We start from the raw sequence: 18,934 nt of genomic DNA on the forward strand, positions 1-18,934 counted from the left end.
TTTTATTTTCTAAAATACAGGGATTAAGTTGTATGCATCAAAAATTACGAATTGAATTATAATAGAATCAAGGGTTAAGGTGTGTCCAGCATCCCGAATTATTTATCCAGGTGGGTCCAGTGGCCTAAAGTAATTTTGGGTGCATCCAGTGTCCTAAATTAATTAAAATGGTGCGTCCATATCCCAGACTAACAGAAATATTATGTTTAACTGTTACTTTCCTGACTCGGCTTAAAGTTGACCCCAAATATTCTAAATGGCAGACATATAGACATTTGATGTATATTATTCTTACTCAAAATTGAATTTATTTCCTTCCTCTTCTTCTAAATAAATTGACTTTTGAGTAAGAATAATACACATCGGGTGCCTATGTGTTTGCCATGTAGAATATTTGGGGTCAACTTTAAGTTGAGTCAGGAAAGTAATGGTTAAATATAACATTTCTGTTAGCCTGAGATATGGATGCACCATTTTAATTAGTTTAGAACACTGGATGCACCCAAAATTACTTTAGACCACTGGACGTACCTGGGTAAATAGTTCAAGGTGCTGGACGCACCTTAACCCTAGAATCAAAACTACAATGACTGAGAAGCACTGTATGAAAATATGAAAACTAAGTTATAATTAGATCAAAATTATAGGGACTAAAATATTAATCTTTCCCACTTATTTTTCCAACGTGATATTGTTCAGATGCATAACTTTTTTTGGGTCATCATTCATGCACGACTTCTGCATATACCTGTGTGTAGCAACAATCAACTGGAATTTTATGCCAAACCCACTCGGGTTGAATGGCATTTAGTGTCCTCTGTGACAAGGATGTTGCAAGTTTGCCCTGCAGTTGTTGTGTCTATGGCAGGCTTTCTTATGACGAAAGAGTGCGTGGCTTAATAAAAAGGTTGAAATTTTATAAACACAGTTGGTAATGTGAAAAATTAGATGAAAATTTGCATCATTGAATCTTGAAAAAAATTCATCCACATTTATGATGTCACGTCATCTTTGAATGCAAAAACGGATAAGAAAATATAAAATACAAAAGCTTAAATATACATATTTCTCGCCAACATAAATATACACAAATATATTATATAGGTTGAGTTGTTCCGGTTAGTAAAAAATGAGCTCATGAGTTCGAATCTTGTTACCAATATGAAAACATTATCAGTAGGTGATCTATAAATATTTTTGTAAACATCTCTCTGAGTATAAATGTATGTCTGCTGAGTTCTGTAGACTTAACTCATTTAAATTTTTTTTATACCACAAAAATATACGTATATACCATATAGGTTGAGAATTTATTATTTATTATTATAATTATAACAAAAACAAATTACACGCGTCTCGTTACGAAGTCCTTTATTTAAAGTTATTGGAGAAAAAGAAAACTAGGCAGCACTAATTGATTCGAGGGCAAAAGACAACCCTGTAGTTGGTTCCTCCTGGGCAAGTGCTGGTAGCATCATCCTTAGTATAACTATAAGCATCAGGCTACCTGTCCTTAAAGAATTTAGAGTAATTGGTGAGTCCACAGCTTTCAGAGGTGCAACGGTACTGATCTGTCCTAAACACGATGCAGGGATTGTTGCGGCCGCCTTGAGTTTTTAACTGGCTAGGGCACTGTCCGATGATGTCGGCGGTACATCGGATGGCACGTTTGCACCCATTAGATGTTGGACTGAACTCCATGAGAGCATGTCAACCAATGAGATATCATAGGATAGAAGTCCAAATTATTGTATTGGTTAAGGGCAAATTCTGCAAGTGTGTCCGGCGGCCATCCGTAGGCTTTGCATTGGAGTAAACCTCCACAATCACCAGTTTCACAGTGTCCACGACCCGACCCGTCGAGGTTGCACTTGCTTCGGGCCCATATGCGAGCCCCGATGATGCCGGCAGCCACGTCTGGGGATGTTGCGCACGCGCGCATGTATCGATCATAGACTCAAACTCACGAATTTACCAGCCAGTAGTAGAGAAAATAGATTATAAAGAAGTAAAACTTGAGTATTCCCAGTCACAGAATTCCAGTGCACAAAGCCTTAAGGTTGAAATGGAGAACATCAAATGTATTACCTGCTAGGGATGTTTCTCGTAGGCATCAAAGTTTGGCTTCTAAAGCTAATGTCATGAAAGAAGACAAAGTGCCTGATGCCTCTGAAATTCTTGTTAACTTGAACAGATATAATAATAGGAAAGATCATTGCAATCCATGTCGGCGCGCTTCAAAGCGACTTGCTGGATTGGAACCAGAGGTGATGACCAACTCCATAGTCTGCAAAAGAGCCCCTGAATATAAGAGCAGAAGGTCTAAAGGTAGACTCAATGTGGTATTGCGGCAAAATGAGGTGGGTTGACTGTTGATCTCGCAGATAATGCTTCTACCTACATAAATATGCCATCAAGACATCAAATAAAAACTTAAGATCTCCTAGAATTCCACCCATTACCCATGAGCAACCAGAAAAGCATGGCAATGAAGAAATAGATCATGAGAAATCAGAACCTGAGCAGTCCACTGCTTCCCAACATCCTCGGTCTGACCCATGCTTGGAATTTGCAACCAAGACTCTCACAGGTGAGTTACCCATTGAGAATTCGATTGGTAATGAGCTTAATCTGGCTGCTGAAGCTATGTTGTTTGAGGGTGCAAAAGAAAGCAGCAGTGACAGAAATGCGCAGGTGTATTCAAAAAATTGAAGAGCAAGAAAGAGCTTAAATTGCCTCGCCGGTTGTCAAGGAGAATTTCTGGCCATGAGCCTGAGGTAATGCCTGCTTTAAGAACTGCAGAATATGCTACTAGGAAATCGTGCGAAGATAAATCAACTGCAACTGTGGTTTTGAAAAATGGAATTTCTCAGCTAGTTAGTGCTGGCAAAGAAATAGAGCTTACTCTTGATGCATCTAACTGATTGTTAAATTCAAGTGTGCTTGGTGAATCATTGAACAAGAGTGAGAAGTCCTATGAAGTCCAAAATCTTCCCAAGTATCAGCAGCAGAAGCTTGAAACTGACAGTGAACGAGAGTGAGAAGCTATTTGAAACCCAAACAATCGAAGAATTGAATGAGAGTGTGAAATTATTTGAAACCCAAACTGTTTCCGTGGAGGAACAGCAGGAGCTTGAAACTCTGATGAGTTCAGAAACACAGCTTTGCCTACCAGCTGGGAAGGAAACTGAGCACACACTTCCTGCATCTGGCAGTTCAGAAACAAGAGTACTCAAAAACACATCAAACAAGAGTGTGAAGTCATATGATTCTCAAACTGTTGAAGAATAGTTGTATGAGGATCAAACTGTTGCCAATGTGCAACAGCAGATGCTTGAAGCTGAAAAGCTTGGTGGTGTGATGTCATAGTCACAAATGTGCTTAACCTATGAGCAGTTTTGGTTAGATCCATGCCTGGAATTTGCAATCAAGACTAGATTGCCAGTGGATGATGCTGCCAACGTTTTGCCAGTTACGAATCCTGATAATAGTGACCAAACAGATAAGGGATTGCTTGACGAGGTAGTAGAGTCCCAAAGGAGAAAGTCAACATGCTGTGAACCAATCTGAAAATGATAAACTCATGATGCCTAATTTATCTTTCCAGCCTCTGAGTCTCAGTTGAGAATGGGCTCCACATTTTGCCAAAATAGGGTGTCTTATGGCGATGAAGCTGATTTAACCAGGAATTTGAGTGAAGGAGAGCCCCTTTGTATGGAAGACGTGAATACAACAAAACTGGGGCATCCACGAGTAAATGAAAACACAGTTATCCATGAAGAGCTGTTGAAGAAAATCCCTCAAGTTCCTGATGTCGAAGCTGTTCCATCTGAGCAACCGCAACTTGAAACTGAAATCATGAGGCATGAGAAGCCTGAGGCTCAGTTTCGTTATCCATTTATGGATTCTTCGTCAGATCCAAGTCTGGAATTTCCATTCAAGACTCTCACTGGTCACTGGGAAAATGCAGGAACCAATGGTGTTGGGCAAGCAACAATCCGTGGGGCCACCGGGGTAAGCCATAGTTTTATGAATAATTAATTGGAAGACACAGGCTTGCTATGTTACTGCACATTTTCTTTTTGTTTATTTTTTTATGCATTACATTGTGTTGAGAAATTACGGTCAGGTTTGTTTGGCTTGCTTGGAATATTGACCAATGATTGCATGGTCCCAATAGACACATTTTAATAATTTAAGGAGATTAAGGAAGTTAAATAAACTATTTTAGATATTTATATTTATTATTTTTTAAAACCAATTTATTTTACTTATAAATTGATATATAATTTAATAATACACCTAAGTATTTCAAAAAGATGGTGTAAAATATATGCTATAATTAAGCCATTATTTAGTTTCACTAATCTCTCCAAATTAATCAACTAAATTTTATATTAAGGATCAGAGATAGTATAATTTTTAATCCTAAATATAAGAATTAGTTTATACTGTAAATTAAGTAATACCTCCTATCCTTAATATAAGAGCTCGTTTGACTTTTAGTTTGGTTATAAATATAAAATCCCAATCCACTTTATCTATCATATTTATCTATTTTTTTCAAGGTAGTTTTTATAATAATGGTAATTCTAGCTAATACACTTGATTAGTAAGAATGCTTGAAAAAAATAACATCTATTTATTACAAATAACTAGTTTAACTAATTTTTTTAATATACTCAATTTAATCAATTAGTTTTTATGTTAAGCCCCGAGGATAGTAGTGTGTAATGGTTAGAACAAGGAGTTTGAAGAAATTAGTTAGGTAGTAATTAATGGAATTTCTTAGGGTGGACGCGCCATCCCTGACTTAAGTGATGCTAAAGCGACATTAATGGGCTTCATTCAACGGCTTCAGCTTCATTCATTCGAAACATTTGCATGAGTAACACAACATTTTTGCTATCATATGTCTTGCCTCACCCTCATTTGTCCTTCTACAATTGATTCCCAAGTAAAATAGAGGAACTCAATTGAAGAATTAGGAGAAAGGGATTTCTCCGGAAAAAAAACTGCATGCATTTGTGGCCCACTTATTACAAGACAGACTGGGCCTATTAAGGATGAAACCTAACCTGACTTGATATGCTTTCAACCTTACCCAACAAAACAGCTTGTTGAGATAAACAAACTTTCAAAAAAGCTTGGGTCTACTCCTATTTTAAAACACACAGACCAAGCAAGTCAAATGCAAGGGAGGCCTCATATTTTTGATAGGCCGTCTCACCTGTTTTTACTCTTATTTGTAGGACATTTAAATTCGAAACAAATTAATAAATTATCCCAATAAATCTATATGTTTAAATATAGATTAAATTACTCAATATTAGAGAAAAGACTTTTTGATCCAATCAAAAATGGTTTTTTTAGACCATACTTGGAATCGGTGTAGAAAAGAAGTCAAGCAAATTCCAAACCTAATAGACAAGCGGTTTGAAAAATATAACAAAAAATAAAAAATATCCAAAATTTATGAGATCTGATAAAATTTTAAAAGAAATTGCAATTTTATGAGATAATGTAAAATCACAAAAGAAGTTGCGATTTTAAGAGATATTATAAAATCTGAATCTATAAAAAGCTAAATTTTGAAGACTCTAAGAAAAATTCGGATCTTGCATCAAATAGTTCAACAATAAAAAAATAGCAGCAGAGTAGAAACTTTGATCCAAAGAAACTATTAAAAAATGGTCAAATTTAGAAACAATTCACGTTGGTTGAGTCGTTGAGACAATAAATTTAGAGTCAACAGTTATTGACTAGAGAGACAAATGACACTCCTGGTTTCACATTCGTCTCCATTAATTAATTCTCCAACGTAACAACCCATATTGCAGTCGTAATTTTAATTCCCATGTATGCACATGAAAACGTCACTGGAAGCGGTGGTGAGTAACAAAATTGTGCTTGCTGGGCGAAATACTTCCAGGGTGGATCGAAAGGAGGGAGCAGAGAGAGAGAGTACTTTGGTTGTTCAGAGGGGATGGAAGCTTTTTCTTGAGGAGAGAAAACGGAGCAAGGGGTGACATTGATACTAACCTCATAAAAAATTTGTAAAACTAGCATTTACAGAGGTGTCATCGATACTTAAAAGAGGGGATACCAATTACAATATTCGTTGAAGATGTGCTTTATATCCCCCGCCTTTCATATAACTTCTTGGTGTTGATGAATCAATTTTTTCCCCTTCCCAAGTATGGAACATCCCACATTTTTTGACAAGGAAAAATCATTTTGTTACTTATACTTTTTTTTTTTAATTTTCAATTTAGTACTTATGTATTTTTCTCTCTTTATGAAATCCTTTAATTTTACCATGTGAACATTATTAATCCTTATAACTTTGCTCTGTGTTAACAGACGAAAGTTAAATTAAGAACAAGAACATTTAAATACCAAATCAAAAATTAAAAGAATGCATGACTATTTTCAAAATGGTTATTTTCCACAATTTTATGACATTTATGCCTTCGCTTAACATTATTTTAAAATAAGATACTGACCTTATTTGTAATTTATAAATAAGATCTTATAAATAAAATCGCAAGTAATATTATTTAACTTCATCCTCGGATATATCGTACAAAAGTTCTTTTTTTTTTCCACTTGAGAACAAAAGTTATTTTAATATTCTATTTATTTTCCCCTCACACCACCAAACATATTTTTAAGCCTACCCCCCCCCCCCCAAAAAAAAACCCAACAAAACCCACATCCACACATCCTAACTGTTCTATCCGACCCTACGTCCCTACGTTGATTGCTCTTTTAAAAGATGTACCATTACGTCAAAATGAGGCAAAAACGAACAAGCTTTTGAAGTCTCAACTTCCGTAAAATCAAAGGACCTTCATAGGACATGCATATAAAAGAAGAAAGACAACAATCGATATCTATACGTCTCTACAGACACACGCTTCAGGTTTTATACTATTCGTGCTATACTGATGGGCAGTTGAAATTTAAATTTTCTATATTTTTTCTTTTTCAAGTTAAAATTTCACCTTAAAAAATTCACAACTAAAAAGAAATTACTTTTATTTTATGCACTGTGCAATGAAAAATAATAAAATATAAATGATTAAAAATAAACCATTTAATTTTAATCTGGAAATTTTAAATATCCTATGCAATGCAAATGGCACGGAATTGAAGCTTAAGCAGCTATGCTAATTTAGAACAATACAAGGAAGACCGACAATTTTTTAAAATTTTAATAGTTATAAAAGTAAAATAAAAGAAAAAATATTAAAACCATTTACCCCATTCTTTCGTTTTTTTTTTTTTTCCCCAATTCAATCTCAGTGACATTCTCTCCCCTCTCTATTTTCCGCATAATTCAATCTTTCCAATCTAAGACTCTGAGCTGGTCCAAAAAAAAAAAGGCTACGAGTAAAATGATCTTTTTATTCACCCAAAACAAAACAGTAAAATGAGAGACCATCGGACACACAACTCCGGAAGCACCACAAACTAAAGCTCACGCCGGGCTAAAAAGAAAAGGAGGTCCATCAGCACGAATGCCATATGCCTCTAACGATCATGCATGCCTTTTTATTCAACCAGAAAAAAAACACTAAAATGACACAGACGGACCTAGAAATCCGCCGGCAGAGAAGCACCACAAACTAAAGCTCACAGCAAGGCTAAAAAGACCAGGAGCTCCATCAGCACGAATGCCATGAAGCAAAGGCCTCGCACCGGTATATCCCTAACGATCATGCATGCCTTGAACATTTTGAAGGACCAGAATGCCAACGAAGTCACATAAGTGAATGTCCAAAATTGGAAAGAGGGATAAGCAATATCCCAATGCAGCCCCTGAGGTTTGGGAACAAAAAAAAAAGTCTAGTTTTAGTTTGAATTTATGAAAACAGAAAACGGCAGAAAATTGTTTTTGATAATTACCATTATTTTGTGCAAAAAAAATATGAAGCAAATTGAAGCCAAAGGAGAGAGAATTACGTCGGGGGTTAAAGTGAAGGCCAGTTGAACCTCCCCGCGCTCCTGCCCATCCTTCCAGATTTTATATGGCGCCGCTGGGATGCTTCCTTCAGTTAACAAATCATCCAAGGGAACCCTGGAAAGAATCATCAACTCGACTACTTTAAAAATCAGTATGATTTTTATGGCAAAAAAAATCATTATGATTTATTATCCAAAAAGGAAATCATCACAATTTATTCCCCAACCTTCACATCACATCACAGTTATCTCTAAAACAAGTCGGCTGCGTACAAAGTTATAATACCACCAAATATTATCTGAAGACTCCTCTTTTATTTTTTGACCGGAAAAGCTTAATATCATTAAAACAAGAACATAATACAGACACTCATGCAGAAACAGAAAAGAAACGAAGAACAAAGCCAAATGACACCACAAAGCTACAGCAAAGCTACAGAGACAAACTTAATAAAGACAACCAGCCAGAACTTGCAGGTTGAAAGCGAGAAGGCTGGTTTTTAATCCACCATGATCAACAGAAAGAGCAATAGAGGGTGGTTGTCCAAAGACATGCTCTCCCGAGCCCCCCCTCTTTGATGCCAATGCTGCAAAAACAAAAGCAGCTTCAACAGACCCCTCTATGACAGAAGAATGAAGAGACCTCTGGAATTTGAAAACAAATACCAAAGAACCAGTGATCATGGCAGAAGTAAACCAGCATCCAGCACAAACAAAAATAACCCACAAGAAAAGGTGAACACAGATCAAACAAGACAACCACAAAATGAAAAACAAAAACAAGTCACAATGCTTAATCTTAAAAGTAAACAGGGGAGACCTATACTCCAAATGCACACCCAGAGAGGCCCCCCAACCCTGGTAGCATTGAGAAAAAACCCCCATGGTGCTTGGGTGGCTGTGAGCCAGCCACCAAACCTCAGAAAGCAAGTATCAGGATGAGCTTCCGTCGATCCCAACTTAAAACCGTCCCACGGCTTCAGCATGTTAAACTTCAGATCCTTCAGAGTCTTGATTCCAACCTTCAATGAAGCTTCACCCAGCATTATCAACTCCTCAACTACCTTGCGAGTCTTGATCCCCACCCTCTGAAAGCCTCCAAGCTGATAAACGTTAAGATCCCTGCCAGCCTCTGAATCGTTGACGCCAAACTCAGAGCTCCTTTTTCCCGAAGCATACACCCCTGCTCCATCTCATTGGAAAGCCAGCCCCAATCTCCTATCCCACCCTTACCAAACACCTTCCATCCCTTACCTAACGAAATCTCGGGCATGAAACTGCTGAAACCCCAAGACGCCATTACTAAAATCTCCCACAGTGGAGAGAATTCCAACGAAGACTCCGCTTCGACAAAACCCTAGGAGAGACCCTAGACAGAGGTTAGGCTATCTGAAGACTCCTACTGAATCAGTTACAGTGATATACTGCTAATGAAATGCTTCATGATTATGCTGTCAACAATGTTTTGAAAGTACAGCAGGTTCAACTGGTCGAATCGTTAGACCAATGACATAATTTAAAAAATTATATACCGATATGATAACATAGGTTAAAAAATAAAATATCATATTACATTCTTAAAAAAATTTTAAGGAACACTTAAATATCTCAATCTTATAACGAGTGAACAAGCTCACGTAATATTAACATACCTCACAAAATCATTAAAAATAAACTACTAAATACATATGACTTCATAGTAATCATTTTATGTAAAAATAAAATATAAAAGATCGATGGAACGCTCTCTCTCCACCAAGCTTCAGGAAAAAGAAGACACCCCTCCGCATCCAGATGACAATCGATCGACGAAGAAAGTGAAAATACGTAATGGACTCCCTCACGAAGAATCCGATATTCTCTCCTATGACCCTATCTCACCATCTGATGAAGAAATGTCTGCAGAGGAAGCAAACGAGGACCAGCAGACTAACGACTTGAATATGGATGCCACCGACCCACCTGAGCAACCAGCGCCTTCCTTCAGGGACATGCTACTCAACCAGGGCCCACGAGCCAGGGATGAGGAAGAAGATCTCGCACTCCACGAAGGGGACATCACTGTCAACAAAGCAGGTCCCTTTCCATCCATTCATTTCTCAGCAAGGGTCCACAAGATACTAGATGACAGCATGAAATTTGCGGTTGTGGTTAAAATGCTTGGTCGCAACATCAGATATAATGATCTCCGAGACAAGGTTGTCAGCCTCTGGAAACTCAATGGCACTGTTCAACTATCGGACCTAGAGGGTAACTGCTTCATTGCCAAACTAAGTAATGAACGAGATTATCAGGAGGTCCTGCTGGGAGGGCCCTGGGTCATCTTCGGGCATTATCTCACAGTCCAACCTTGGACTCCCGACTTCTCCCCTCTAACCCACGTCGCCTCCCAAGTCATGGCTTGGATCCGCATCCCTGGTTTGCCGGCTAAGTACTATAAGAAAAGTGTGGTTCGAGCCATAGGAGAAGTGTTGGGCAAGGTACTTAGGATTGACTATAACACTGCCTCAGGAGAGCGAGGGAAGTTTGCCCGTATGGCAGTCCTCATTGATCTCTCCCAGCCACTTACTGCTAAGATCGACGTTGATGGCAAAATATTGTACGTCGAGTATGAAGGACTGCCAACCATCTGTTATTGTTGTGGTTGCTACGGCCATCTGGAAGATGTCTGCCCAAGGAAAATGGAAACAAGCGAGCACGCACAGCCCGCCAACCCTCCGGCGAACCAGTCCTCCATTGAAGCGAGTACCTCTCACGCGGTGAGAGATCCTGACGCGCTCTACGGTGCATGGATGCAAGCGCCATCTAGAGGAAGAAGAAGGTACTCAGAAAAAAGAGAAGCAGGTAGCAGCTATCAAAAGATATTACCAGAGGCAATAGATTTGACATTCTGACGGCTGGTGATGATAACATCGAGAGTGCTACACCCTCCCACTCCTCCTACAGGGGGATTGCTATCTCATCAGGCAGGCCAGGGAATGGAAAGGGAAGGAAAAAATTACCAAACCAGTGAGAACACCAGTCAGCAAAAACAGACAGGTACCTGTGTCAGATAAGCCGACTAAAGACCCCACCCACCTGACTAATCCCGACTCCCTCTTTGCCAGTCGCCCCTATAAGGCCGAAAACCCCACTACACTAGACCCCAGCTGCCATCAAGTCACCTCCTTCCCCAAGCCAAATTCGACCCTCCAACCAATCAGACCCACCAAGCCCAAACATCCCCAGCCCAAATCCTTAGACATTGGGAAAGAGAATGTTCAACCCAAACCTCCTGACCAAAAGCCCCCCCACATAGACCCCAAAACCCTCTCGGGCATCCACCTCAAAAAGCCCAAACCCCACTTTAAGGACCCACCGCCCAGCCTTGCAGATGAAATGCTCAAGGCCATTACCAAATCTCTAGACTTCCCGGAATCCACCTTGGATGATGGTTCATGCGAAGATCAAGCGAATGATGATGAAATTGACGAGGACCAGCCTCACATGGACTGCTAAACCCTTCATCTTTTATCCATGTCAATTTTCGTCTGGAATTGTCAAGGCGCTGCCGCCAACAAATTTCACAGTGTGCTGAAGTCTTTTATCAGAGACCACCGACCCCACGTAGTAGCTCTCGTTGAACCCAGAATTTCTGGAATCACTGCTGATAAAGTAATTAGGAAAATTGGTTATGCCTACTCTCATCGTGTTGAGGCCAATGGTTTTTCTGGTGGAATATGGCTTCTATGGACTGATGCTGTCGAAGTCGAAGTCATCACAAGCCACAGTCAATTCATTCACTCAAAGATCACGCTAAAATTTGATCTGCAAAGCTTCTTCTTCACCGCGGTTTATGCCCACCCGAACAGCCAAATCCGCCAAAGGGTATGGTCTGATCTCACCAGGACCTCTTACTTCAACTCAGCTCCTCTTCTCCTTGCTGGTGATTTTAATGCTACCCTTAGCTCTACTGAACGCCGTGGTGGCTCAGAAAAAAGGAGGAAGGGCTGCCCTCATTTCCAGGCCTTTTGCAACAACAATAATCTAGTGGACTTGGGCTACTCTGGACCCCATTTTACCTGGCGACGAGGACTCACTTTTGCACGTCTGGACCGAGCCCTCTCCAACACAGCCTGGATTCACACCTTCCCCAACTCGAAGATCCTGCACTTGGCCCAAATTAATTCTGACCACAGACCCCTCCTCATTGAACTTGGGACGTCTCATCGGTCAGGTAATTCCACCAAACCTTTTCGTTTTTTGGCTGCCTGGGCTAACAATGACTCCTTTCCACAACTAGTCAAAGATAATTGGTCGAACGAAATCAGTCTCAAAGAAAATATTAATCAATTCACACAAGCAGCCTCGCTTTGGAACAACGAAGTCTTTGGTCTCATTGGCAAACAGAAACACCAGCTCCAGAAACGTATTATGAGAATCCAGCGGGATCTTGAAAGATCGCCTACATCGCCTCACTTGATCGATCTAGAAGAGTCACTTCGCCTTGAGTTTGAAACCACATGTTTAAATGAAGAGCTCCTTTGGGCCCAGAAATCCCGCAGTGATTGGATTTGCCTAGGTGACAGGAACACCTCCTACTATCAAATGAAAGCCCGAATCAGAAGAGAAGAAGAAACCGCATCTCCTCCTTGAGAAATGATGAGGGAGATTGGATTTCAGATGAGCAGACGCTAATATCCATGACCAAGCAGTATTTCTCAAACCTCTACTCGGACAGCGAAGACCCAGTCACATATAATCACAGAGGCATGTTCCCACTTCTTCCCAGCTCTGCCTGGCTTTCCCTCGAAGCTACAGTCCACCCTGAAGAAATCAAGAAAGCCCTTCTTGGCATGAAACCACTGAAAGCCCCTGGTATTGATGGCCTTCATGCTTTCTTCTACCAAAAATACTGGGACACGGTAGGCAAGAATCTTTGTGACATGATCTCTCAGTTCTTCCAGCACGGGACTCTTGATGCATTCCATAACCGAACTTTGATCACTCTAATTCCAAAGATTGAGAGACCCCAAAGACTTAAAGAGTTTAGACCAATAAGCCTATGCTCTGTCGCCTATAAAGTCATCACCAAGATCATTGCAAACCGCATGAAATCTCTAATGCCTGATCTCATCCTTCCTTATCAGTCTAGCTTCATAGCAGGCCGTAACATCACGGATAACATTATCATCGCACAAGAAGTAATCCATTCTATGAGAACGAAGAGTGGAAAACAGGGTGGATGGCCATCAAAGTTGATCTTGAGAAGGCATTTGACCGGCTTAAATGGAATTTTATAGAAGACACACTGCGTGATGCTGGGTTCCCCGATTCTCTAGTCAAACTTATCATGACTTGCATCACCACCCCCTCAATGCAAGTCCTTTGGAATGGAACACCATCTACCTCATTTCAACCAAGTAGAGGGATACGGCAGGGGGACCCCTCTCTCCCTACATCTTCGTGTTATGCATGGAAAGGTTATCCCAGGCTATTAATTCGGAAGTTTCTTGTGGCAACTGGAGCACTATTAGAATGGGAAGGAACGGCCCTCAACTTTCGCATCTCTTCTTCGCAGACGACCTTGTCCTGTTCAGCACGACCACTGCGAGGCAAATTAGATTAATCAAGAAGACGTTGACAGAATTTTGCCAATCCTCAGGACACACCATAAGTGAAGCCAAGACAAGGATCTTCTTCTCCAAAAACGTTGGCAGGAGTGAAGCAAATGAAATCTGTACACAACTAGGCTACTCAAAGACTGAGCACCTCGGAAAGTATCTTGGTGTCCCTTTATTGCACTCAAGAGTCACCAAAGAGACTTACCGATATATAATCGAGAGGTTGCAACAAAAGCTCACCAACTGGAAGGCAAAACCCTCTCCTTAGCTGGTAGAATCACACTTGCCAAATCAGTCTTGTCTTCCATCCCCTTTTATGCCATGCAAACGTCGCTACTGCCTGTCTCTACCAACCACAAATTGAGCAGATCATAAGAGGTTTCATATGGGGTTCTGATGCTCAACATAGAGGTATTAGCCTGATCAACTGGACAGAAATGTGTCAACCACCTAGAAATGGGGGCTGTGGTCTGAAATCCATGCAAAGCCAAAACAATGCTTTTTTATCGAAACTGGGTTTCCTCCTTGTAAGCCGGCCTGAGCTCTTATGGGTTCAAGTTTTGCGTGCAAAATATAATTGGGCTCCCGAAACCAATCAAGGCTTCAACACCAAAGCTTGCTCACACATATGGCGAAGCATAGCTAGATCTTGGTCCATTACCTCCCTGGGCATCAAGTGGAAGATTGGAGATGGCACGAAAGTTAAGTTCTGGTCCGACTATTGGGTTGGAGATCTTGGGCCTCTTAAAAATCTTGCTTTCTCAGATATCGATGATACTTGTCTCCAAAGACCAATATCAGACTTTGTAGACAGCAATGGCCAATGGCGGTGGGAGCTTTTCATTGATTTGCTCCCCACTTTTATCAACCACATGATTGCCAGCATCCCCCCTCCCAGTCATGGGGATGGACTAGCGACTTGTTTCTGGAATCCCAACAAGGGGGCAATTTCTCAGTAGCCTCAGCCTACAAATCCATTGAAGAGGACTCTTGGGACCCAGTTTCTAAGAAATGGAGCTTAATCTGGAAGTGGCCGGGGGCCCACCGAATTCAATCGTTCATATGGCTGGCTTATAAAGGAAAACTCCTCACGAATGTTGAACGAAAACACCGTCACTTAACTGAAAATGTGAACTGCGACTTATGCAACGGAGGACCTGAGGACATAAACCATATCTTCAGAGAATGTCCTCTAGCTGTTGCTGCTGCTGGAAGCACCTCGTTCCTGAGAGGCACCTCAGCAGCTTCTTGGGGAAACCAATTGGTGATTGGTGGCTTCATAACATAAGCCCATGCCGAGCCAACAAGACTTGGATCCTGAGATTTGGCATCCTCAACTGGAAGCTTTGGGAGGCTCGAAACAAGCGATTGTTTGCTGGAGAAGATTTCCGACCGGAAGAAATTATTGCTGTTACTGATGCCATCGTTAGGCATACTAATAGAGCTATGGATCTTATAGCTGACATTAATTTCCCCACTTGATCTGCGCTGTTTGCTTGCTGTCTCTTATTTTGGTTCTTTCCGTTTTGTAATTTTTCTGGACTCCCTTTGATTGGTTAATTGATTTCCCTTTTCCACTCAAAAAAAAAAATAAAATATAAAAGATATGTAAGTAGATTTTTAAATAACACCAAAATTAAAAATATAAATAAAATGAGAAATGAGAAACAATTAAAAAAAAAAAACACAAATAAAGATTTGATATTAAAAAAAAAAAAAAAGGCACCCCAGGCAAGCGCGTGATGGTGCAGGGAGGTTATTACTTTTACAGTTTTACAGCACTCAATACAAATTCTCTCTCTCAACAATTTTAAACCATAAGCAGAACACGCTTATCTTGTTTTCCCATCTCACCCCTCTATGTTGGTGGAACTATGCCGAGCCGGAGGGTTTGTTAATCTCAAGACAGATCTAGCTTTTTTTTCCCACTGCACAACAGTGTGAAAAACTTCAAGCTGCCGGCTTTTTATCGTCCTGATTCTCAGGTTAACACCGGCTTCCGGTCCAATGCTAGCTTAAAACGACTCGAAATGATTCAAAACAGGTATACTATGCTAACCGAGTCAGAGGATGTTCCGTTTACCAGCTAAAACCGGTCCGACTATCAAGTCCAATTTTTAAAACCTTGACTGTAAAAAAAAAAATCATGATATAAAGCAGAATAAAGAAACAAAAGCTAATACTCCGTTTGATATCATGGAAGTGGTTTTATGGAAGTAGAATTGGAAATGGGAGCAAAAATAGAACTGGATCTTAAAACATATTTAGTGGGATGATGAAAATAAGATCTAATCTTTAATTAAAATATAAAGTTATAATATGAAACTACTAAACTATCCTCATTCAAACATCCAACTATCCTCATTCAAACAACCCCCCCCCCAAAAAAAAAAAGGCATCCATGGCGGACACACACAAAACCGCATCACAGGAAAATCCTTCACCACTTGACAAAATCTCAAAAACTATCAAATTAAAACAAACTCAGTCATCAAATCAAAAAGTCAATATTAGTTTCATTTTAATCAAACCAAGATTTGTCAAAAACTTCAAAAATCTAATCCTCTTTTCAAAGCATCAGTCGAACTGAGCAATGAGAGTTAACAGACAAATCCATGGCGGAAAGCAGGAACTGAGGATGATGGGTTTGAGGACGCCACTAGTGGAAAGCTTTACCTCTCTCACAAGCGACTGCACTTTTGGGATGCTTGGAGGAGCACGGACGGAGACGGACTAAGGGATTAGAGGTTGGAGGGTGAGGGGTGATGGAGGTTGTAAAAGATTGAAGGGAAAAAGGAGGCAACAGAGGTTGAAGAAGATTACAGAGGGAGGGCCCGATCTCCTCAAATGTGTTCTTAAACCAGATCTAGAAAGAAGAACCACAGTGCGCCGTCCGCCGTCACCCTAGCCATCTTCCGCCGTCCTCATGGTGGCCGTGGATTGTTTCAGTGAGAGGAGGGGTAGTGGGCAAAATTGTCAGATAATAAATTCACGGAACTAGAACTTAGTTCTCATGGGGGCAGCTCCAACATTTGATGGAACTGGCACTTCATGGAACCCAATTCTAGCATACCAAACAGTCCAATTTTTAAATTCCGATCCCAATTCCACTTCTAAGTTCTAAAGGCTCAGTCCCTTGCCACCAAACGGGGCATAAAGATTAAAACAAATATGTAAAAATATGCAAAAACTCACTCTGCTTCTCCAATGAAATCACCATCCGCGGCTGCAGCGTCATATATCCTCGCTTTAAGAGCCACACAGGGACCCATCCAGGCGAATTCATGAGATTTCGGAGCAGCTCTTCTACCTGCTTTGACAAATCACAATTTATCACTGTAAACGCGTGCTAATTGTACGTTCACCACATTTGGTCCATCATGTCAAGAAACGTTGGTATTAGGATCTGAGGCCGATCAGTTAAAACACTGACGCAGTAGTTCATTAAGTCAATGACTTCAAATAAGATACCGTACCTGCTACGACGGTGCTTTTGCGCTTTTGACCATGATAATCGAACATCGCGTAAAGATCCCCGCCCTCTGTTCAAAGCAAAGAAACGTGTTGAAATAGAGTTTAGATGGAGAGAAGCTCACTCAAAATGACTACGAAAGGATTGATGGAGAGGAACTCACTCAAAAGACGGGTACGCCGAGGAACCCCGGCATCAATCAGATCGACCGTCAAGATTCCCTTCTGAGGCATCTGGGCTGCTCGGATCTTAGAAAATGAATGACAAGGCAAAGTATTCAGATTAAAAAGAGGCTCGGCACTGTCCTCCACCGCCAAAACACGGGTTTTGATCCTTCAAAAAATAAAATGGCCTAAATTTTTATTAGATTATAGGAACTAAGTTTATAAATTAAAAACAACTTAAGGGATTAAAACTTATTATTTGAAATTTGAAGGATCAAAACCAAAATCAAAATAAACTTAAGGGACCAAAGTTTGTGTTGCCCCTTTGAATGATAAGGGTAAAAAGAAAAAACTCATGTCAAATTACTTATATTCATTATGTCAAGCTCTCTAATAAAAAATGACAATATGTCATATTAAAATATTACTATCTCCGGTCCTAATTATAAGAGTTAATTGACTAATTTAAGAAGACTAAGAAAAGAACTTAAATTAGTTATTTGTAATAAATATGTTGTCTTTCCTAAAATATCCTTACTAATCAAGTACATTAGTTAGAACTATCATTGTTAGAAAGACTAATTTGGATAAAAAAACATAAATATGACAAACAAAATAGATTAAAGTCTTATATTTAGGATTAAAAAAATTTTTAAACTATGGTTTGACATCCAAACATCTTTTAGAGTCTGTTTGGATAGCAAGCCAAATCATGGTTTAGACATCTAAACCATGATTTGGGGGGAAAAAAAATCATCCAAACACGCATAAATGATCTGAAACTATAGCTTCAGTCAAAATAAAGCAATTTTTTCGCTTCCTGCCTCAAATTTGGACTCGGCAGAGAAGGGTCGGCAGTACAAGACAAAAAAACCCCAATTATTTCATCCCCTTTTTCCTGCCATTCACTTTTTTTTTTCCCTCTCCCTCCTTGCTCGTTCAATAGACGCTGTCCCTGGTGGTGTGATTTATGTCTTCGGCTCCCAGGAAGAGGCGGTGGTGAGGTTTTTTTTATTGGCAAAAAAAAATTATTTTTGTAAAAAACATATTTAATCTTATGTTTTATAAATATATATACATATTAATTATTTTTTAATTATATTTTTTTATATATTATTAATTATGTTAGTAAAAAATATATTATTAACAAATTTATTTCTTGAAATTAAATTATATTATAAAATTTATCTTTTATGTAATTATCATATTAATTTATGCTCTTTTTAGTAATTTATACATATAAAAAATACTTCTGATAACAATTATCCAAACAATTTCACTTTATCAAAATCACGTTATCCCAAAATCTATTCTCTAGAAGTTATTTTCTAAACTATAGTTTGATTTTATCCAAACGTTTTTTTTTAGTCTGTAACATGCCCAGGCATTGAGCCGGAGATTTCGGGATAAACATGCCTAACCCACAGCACTGGGAGCTGAACTAAATTCAGGCAACAGAGACGAAAATAAATAAATAAGCTCAGGCAACAAAGGCCGAAGGAAAAAAAAAAAAAAACAAAGTCAAGTTCAGGCAACGGAAACGAAAAAAGCAAAAAGAAAAAGGAAAGCACGGATCTGGAACCCCAACCATCTAAATATTCACAGGCATTACAAGATTTCAAGAATATATTAAAAAATATATAGATAGATTTACAAAAAACAGCATAAAATTGTTTTTGATAATTACCATGATTTTGTGTAAAATTTGAAGCAAAGAGGAGCTTAAA

General features: G+C 39.4%; 2 pseudogenes; both read right to left on the reverse strand.

The window, feature by feature from the left end:
• Nucleotides 1-18,934, reverse strand: part of LOC114725174 (elicitor-responsive protein 3-like) — a 49,848-nt pseudogene that overhangs the window by 27,831 nt on the left and 3,083 nt on the right.
• Nucleotides 1,379-1,942, reverse strand: LOC114725170 (protein P21-like; annotated as a pseudogene).

The sequence above is a fragment of the Neltuma alba genome, unplaced genomic scaffold (assembly GCF_004799145.2).
Source record: "Neltuma alba isolate B1F8T4 unplaced genomic scaffold, ASM479914v2 tig00012230_pilon, whole genome shotgun sequence".
NCBI classification, from domain to species: Eukaryota; Viridiplantae; Streptophyta; class Magnoliopsida; order Fabales; family Fabaceae; genus Neltuma; species Neltuma alba.